Source organism: Gavialis gangeticus, unplaced genomic scaffold (genome assembly GCF_001723915.1).
Source record: "Gavialis gangeticus isolate Ggan-Ray unplaced genomic scaffold, GavGan_comp1, whole genome shotgun sequence".
NCBI lineage: Eukaryota > Metazoa > Chordata > Crocodylia > Gavialidae > Gavialis > Gavialis gangeticus.
The window spans coordinates 46,149,058-46,155,292 of NW_017729026.1; positions in this window are offsets into that span (position 1 = coordinate 46,149,058).

Genomic DNA, 6,235 nt, shown 5'->3' on the forward strand with positions numbered 1-6,235 from the left:
AGCTCCACATAGTCATGAAATGTGAAATAGGATTTAGTCCCCAGTTTCTAATCTTCCCTAGGCAGATAGAGAAGTAATTTTTTTCTTATATGAGACGGCATGAGAATAATCCTATTCCTAATAAAGTCAATGATAGGGTCAAACCCTGTATTGTATTGTTTATACCGTACTTCTGAGATCAAACAATTTTTAAAAAGCTTCCAGAAAACTAAATGCATTACACCTTGCTGATAGATTATCAGTAAATGAATGTGCCTCTGATTCTGCAAAACACACAAGCATTTTTAACTTTAAGCATGTGAATAGCCGCTGGAATGAATTATGTGCTTAAATATAAGCACACTGCTGAACCAGGGTCTGTTCTCCTAATATTAAAAATACACCCTAGATATCAGCATAACGGTATTTACATGAGCTCAATATTCTCTATTTTGCATGTGGGAACAAAACAACTCCCTAAAACAATGCAAGCATTACTTGTGCAACTTCAGGTGTTTGGGACATTGTCACCTTTTGTCAACTAAACACAGAAATCTGAATTAAAGCCGTATCAAGAATCAACTGAAGTATCTTTAAAGGTGCTGAAGGCAGTGGGCATTCATCTACCTTATAAAAAAGCCATAAAAATAGGAGTAGGAAGAACTTTGCCTTTCTGAATTTGCAGATCCCAAAGTTAATTTAAAATGGTTTGGTTTTGTTTAAAAACACTTCACAGCATACCCAGTACCCAAACTATTGAAACAGTTTCTTAGAATCTCAGCCATGAATAGATTCAACTGTCTACAAAATGAAAAGGTTGTACAACTGTTCCAGATGGTTTATTGCTTTGAAGTGTTTCTTAAAAGACAAAAGCCATGTGTTAGGAAAGGCAAGACAAGTAATGGAGAAGTGAATAATCCATGGGTGGAAAGATGGCCAAAGGTCAGATAGAGGTATTCAGTCAAAGAGGACTTCGTGCCAGGAAAATAAAAGAAGAACACTTGGAAGTTCTGGTGATGTGTCTAGAGAGATTATTCACTGCTAATATATTGTTGAGAGATCAGGAACAAGTCCTGATAGGACACTGCAATTTGCCTTTTGTTTTTCAAGTGGGGCAGGCCTGGATAGCACAAGATCTGTACCTGTGAGAGAGTTTGAAAAAGCACTTTTTCTTTCCTAACAAAATTGGAGACTGGTGATGATCTGCCATCTGTTGGTTTCAGTGTTTCAACTGCCTCAGAATCCTCTGGAAGGGGGGTGAAAAAAAAAAGCTTGTTCTCGATAGAGGGTTGAATGTATATTCAAAGGTAGCTTCAGCTGAGCAAGTGCCCAGCTAATCCCCTTAGCGCACAGGGACAAGGCTGCCACCAACTCTAATTGATTCTGAAATGAATCTGTATAGAAAATTAGAAGGTTTGGATTCCCATGTGAGCTTCAATAAAGAGCCAGGATGTAAGCCTGACAGCTGAATGGATTCAAAAATGAAAATCTGATAAGCGGCTTAAAATTGTACTTAAGTCCAGAAATGATTTGAATGCTCTTGTTAATGGCACATTGTATATTGTCACCGAGTTAATTATCTCTGAAGATGAGTTCTTGCAGAGGAGAAGATATGCCAGCCTTTCACAAGCTTTCCTCATCACATATTTATTAAATTCCACCCTCCTCTCTACTAGCTGGAAGGTAGAAAGAAAGGATTAGGCAACTGCAGTTCCACTGTGGCTGTCAGTGCACTGTGCCAAACTTCAAATATGAACTGTTGCATGTACTGTCACAGACATTTCCTTTACAACTTAATTTGCAAATGAGCTGACATTTGTTATGCCTTGTATTTGCACACAATCCCACCACATGAAAACCAAACTCTGTCACTGCTGGCTATTTTGTTTATTCCTTTGCAGATAGTATATGGCCTATTTATAAACTTTCTTCAGATTTTTTTTAACTGGAATGGATAGTCATAGAGCTACATGTCCTCATATTTTATTCAGCATCTGCAGTTTATGAAGCGTGCCCTGAATTTGAGAGCTATTTAAAACAGTATCTTTAAATCTATTTTCACTTTGCTGTTTTATAGCTTTTTGATATATATTTCTACTTGTGTGCATGCATAAACTATTAAAGACCATGTCCTGTTCCAACTATTGAACACCTAAATGGACTAAGGGGTCCAAGTACTGTTATATTTTGCCCTGTTTGAGTCTCTAAACATCCATTAATGTATCTACTTTTTTAACACCATCATCTTATCCTTAAGAAAAAGCCAGCAAGGAAAAGGAAGAGTCAGCAACCTTTTGAATTAACAGGGACACAAGTAAAGTGAAATAGGATCATACTTAGGTGCCTAAATCTGCTGAGACACCTAGTAGGTGAAAGAGGATCTCTGCCTCCATGCACATATTTACATATATCGTGTGTGTATGTCAATGTTGGAAAATAAGTGAGGGATATGGTCCCTTTAATCCATCCTATTTTCATAATTTATTCTCATACTGGGGACATGTTTTCTTTCTAATGGAAGAAATGAAAGAAAAATAAGTTATCTTTTGTTTATGAGGATTTAGTTATGTAAAAAAGCACAGTGAGAGGACACAGTACTAACACAGAACAGGACTGTTCTCTGGAGATTGAAATAGCAGGGCTAACTAGGGTATAACTAGGGGTACACCTGGTGGAATATGAGTTTTGCTCTCAGCTACATGGTTCATTAGATTTATATTCAACCCCAGTTTTATCCTTCTGATTTCAGTTTGAGGATAGACTCTTGCAGCAAGAGGCTTCTAAGATGGCTAGGGGGGAATCAGCAAATGCTTTCCTCTTTTAAGTCCAACTCTTGTTCATGAATTCTCTCAACTTGACAGAAGGAAGAATGTTAGAGTTTCATGGGACTTGAGATATTTGACAACTTCTGATCCATCAAAAGTAGTCTCGGACAAGTCACTTAGCCCCAGATCCTCAAAAGGATCAGAAACTAAAACAGTGGGTGTGTCTATAAGTTCAGTAAGGTGCTTTTCCTAATGTGTATTAAATTTAGTATTTGCAGGTGCCTGTACATGAGCTGGGAGGCTGGTCTGACACTTTGCAATTACAGTGCATCAGAGCAGACCTGATTAATTGAGTCTACTGGAGTGTGGCAATCACCACGTTCCAGCCAGCCTTTGTCACATGTATCAGTGTCCCCGTGCTTCAGAATGGTGGCAAAGATACTTTAATTAAAGTTCATTCGACGCCCTTTAGATAAAGCACCCCCACCACTATTTTGAAGTGCGGGGATGCTGATACATGAGACACTCCAGGTGCTTTAATTAGAGTGGCTCTCAGAGCCACTTTAATTGAAGCATACCCCTCCCACACCCAGAACATATGTAAAAATGCCCTCCAATGTGAGATACTAAACAAATGCACATCAGGCTGCCTTAATTCATAGTAATGATTGTGCATGGTTTTTAAGTGGCATTTAATGCACAGTAGCCTATTTTACTGTGCATTAACAAAATAACATTTTTTTTATGTGACACTTTATGCACAGCAAAATAGAGTACTGAGCATTAAAGCACATGTGCAAACATGCCCAGTGAAGGCAGAACAGTACCTAAAAATTGACACTTTCCTTTGAGGCTAAGCTTGTGTATTAAATGAGGGGACACCTGGAATACAACTCAATTTCATCTAGTGAATGGCTAAAGTATACTTTGAGACTAGCTCTGAGTTACCTTACTGAAGTGTAAAATTGATTCTATTACTTTCTCTGAGCTTACAGGTGCCCCCATTATAGGAACAGGACAATCCTCTGGAGATGCATAGATGTATCTCTATTCCTATTATGGGAGAACTGACACACCCATGGTGGGTAACAGAATTGCTACTATAGGTAGCTCAGAGTTAACGCCAAGCCACATCTTCGTTGTCCGCTAGATTAAAAGAAGAACAAAGCTAGCCCTCTTACGTAATACAATGAAACTCAAGTTCTAAATAGCCTGAGTTGGCATAAATGATCCCCAAGCTCTTTTCATGATCTCTCCTGGAATCACAGGCCAAAATTATTTGTCTGGACATTCCTGCCCTATGTGCTGTTTTACTCCCACACTAAACTAGTCTGTATTTCAGTAATGTTCTGTGGGGAATATATACCCTAGAATATATTTATAACCTCTCTGTATTAGGGATGCTTTTTAAAAACTTCTCAGCAAGGTTACCACTGGCTCAGTTATATCATAGTTTGCAATGTTGAAAGTCTTAATACAGACAGTCTGCTGGCCATCAATAATGTTTTTATGGCTCACATCCCATCTGCTTCTCAGGTATGAAGTGCTGTGGACCAATGCATTTCTCTTCTCCCTTTCCTAATTTTTCCAACTGAAACAGAGTTACAATTGCAAAAGTCAGCAGTCACTGTTCCTTCATCATTTGTAGAATAAAAAGACATTGTCAATAACCCAAGCTCATGGCTAAGAAGTAAACAGGGTAGCTAGCCTGGTGATCTTCCAGTCTCAGTGAATGGAGGAGACAGATGAAGTAACTCTTTTATAATGAAACTCTCTTCACCGGGTCTAATTCAGAGTCCAATAAAATCAATAGTGACACTCTTGTAGACTCCTGTGGGTTCGGACAGGGTCTAGAGAGAGGCCTTTTTGGGGGGTAGGGGGGAATATTTTTAATATAAGATTCCACTTTAGTTGTTAATGTGTTTTGGGATCTAGTGGAATGAAACATCCTAGAAATGAATAGTTTTCTTACCATAGCTAATAATAATTCAAGGCACAAAAATATCAATTTTCCATTTTCTAAATACAGATTAAGTTTACAAAAAAACCCAATTTTACAATGCCCCATGTGTAGGGCGTATATTATTATTTTTCATCTGTATTTTATAAAACTTGTTAAAAGTTGTTGGAAAAGAAAATTGTAATTCATACAATGCAAAAGTAAGAAAATATGAAAAGAAACCTGGGTAAGCAACTGACCACACCCGCATCTATATATAAAGGTACATAGTAGGTCAGATGCTCTGTGGATATAAATCAGAATAAGTCCATAAACAGAGTTATGTAATTTTACAACATAGGACTGTGGTACTCAGGCAGATATGTGCTAGACGTCTAGTGCAGAGTCAGTTTGTGGGCTGGATCATCTCCTATGCATCATGATCAGGCCCTGTGCTGCCTCTACCCAGCCTCACATGCCAGGAACATGCCTCACACTGCTCCTAGCGCTGTATGACTTGGATCAGGTCCCACACTGCTTCTGCCAGCCTCTGCAGATGTGGATTGGGCCCCAGAAGGCCTCTGCTGGTTCCTACACACCTAGAGCAAGCCCTGAATGCTGAGGTTGGGGTCTGGGGTCCTGTGTCACCCCTGCCCAGTCCAGCATGCCAGGACTGGGCCCCAGGGCCCTGTGCCTGCCCCACCCATCCCCACATGCCAGGATCAGGATTTGCTGCCCTGTGCACTGGTTTTGGACCCTTGCACCCTGTACCATACCTGCCCACCAGAATCAGGACTCACACCACTCCTGCCTAGTATCGCATGGCAGGATTGGACCCCACATGCCAGGATTAGGCCTCATGCTGCCCTGTGCACACAATCTAGTACACAGAGCTATCCAGCCCATGGGTCTGGAAATGTGGCAGCGCAAGGAACCATGCCACCTCTTTTCCAGTGTCAAATATTCAGACTCATGGAGAGTCCTGTGGGCCAGATAACATGATACCAGGATGTGTATTTGGCCTGAAGGCCAGGGCTTAAACACTCCTGATGCAGGATATGGTCCAGCATGTGCATTCTTAATTTATGTCACAGGTATCTATCAAGGCTACAATCCTGCAAAATTTTCAGATATGCATAATTTTAAACCTTGTGAATAGGCCCACTAAATCAATGGACCTGCTTTGTGTGTATAACATTTTTTTGTCAGAAAGTTCTTACAGGATATGGGGCTCGTTCTTTACCTTGATTTATTTAGACCTCTGAGAAATGCTCTTCTCATGTATGCGTAGCAGGCTTACCTTTCAGAGCTTGGGTTGAGATCAGGCTTGAGATCCTGCTGTTTTGATCGGTAGAGCCCATCCACCAATCAGGAGACAGCAAGAGAAATAACATCATGCCCCTTTCCTGAGGGGAGGGGGAAAAGAGCTCCCCCAAACCTGACTGTAGGCTGGTGCTCTACATTAAGGAGGAATACCTATCCTCATCAGTTAATAAGGAATCAGAGGAAGGGTACTCTGAAGTGCTTTGGGTTAGATTACAAGGCAGTCGAG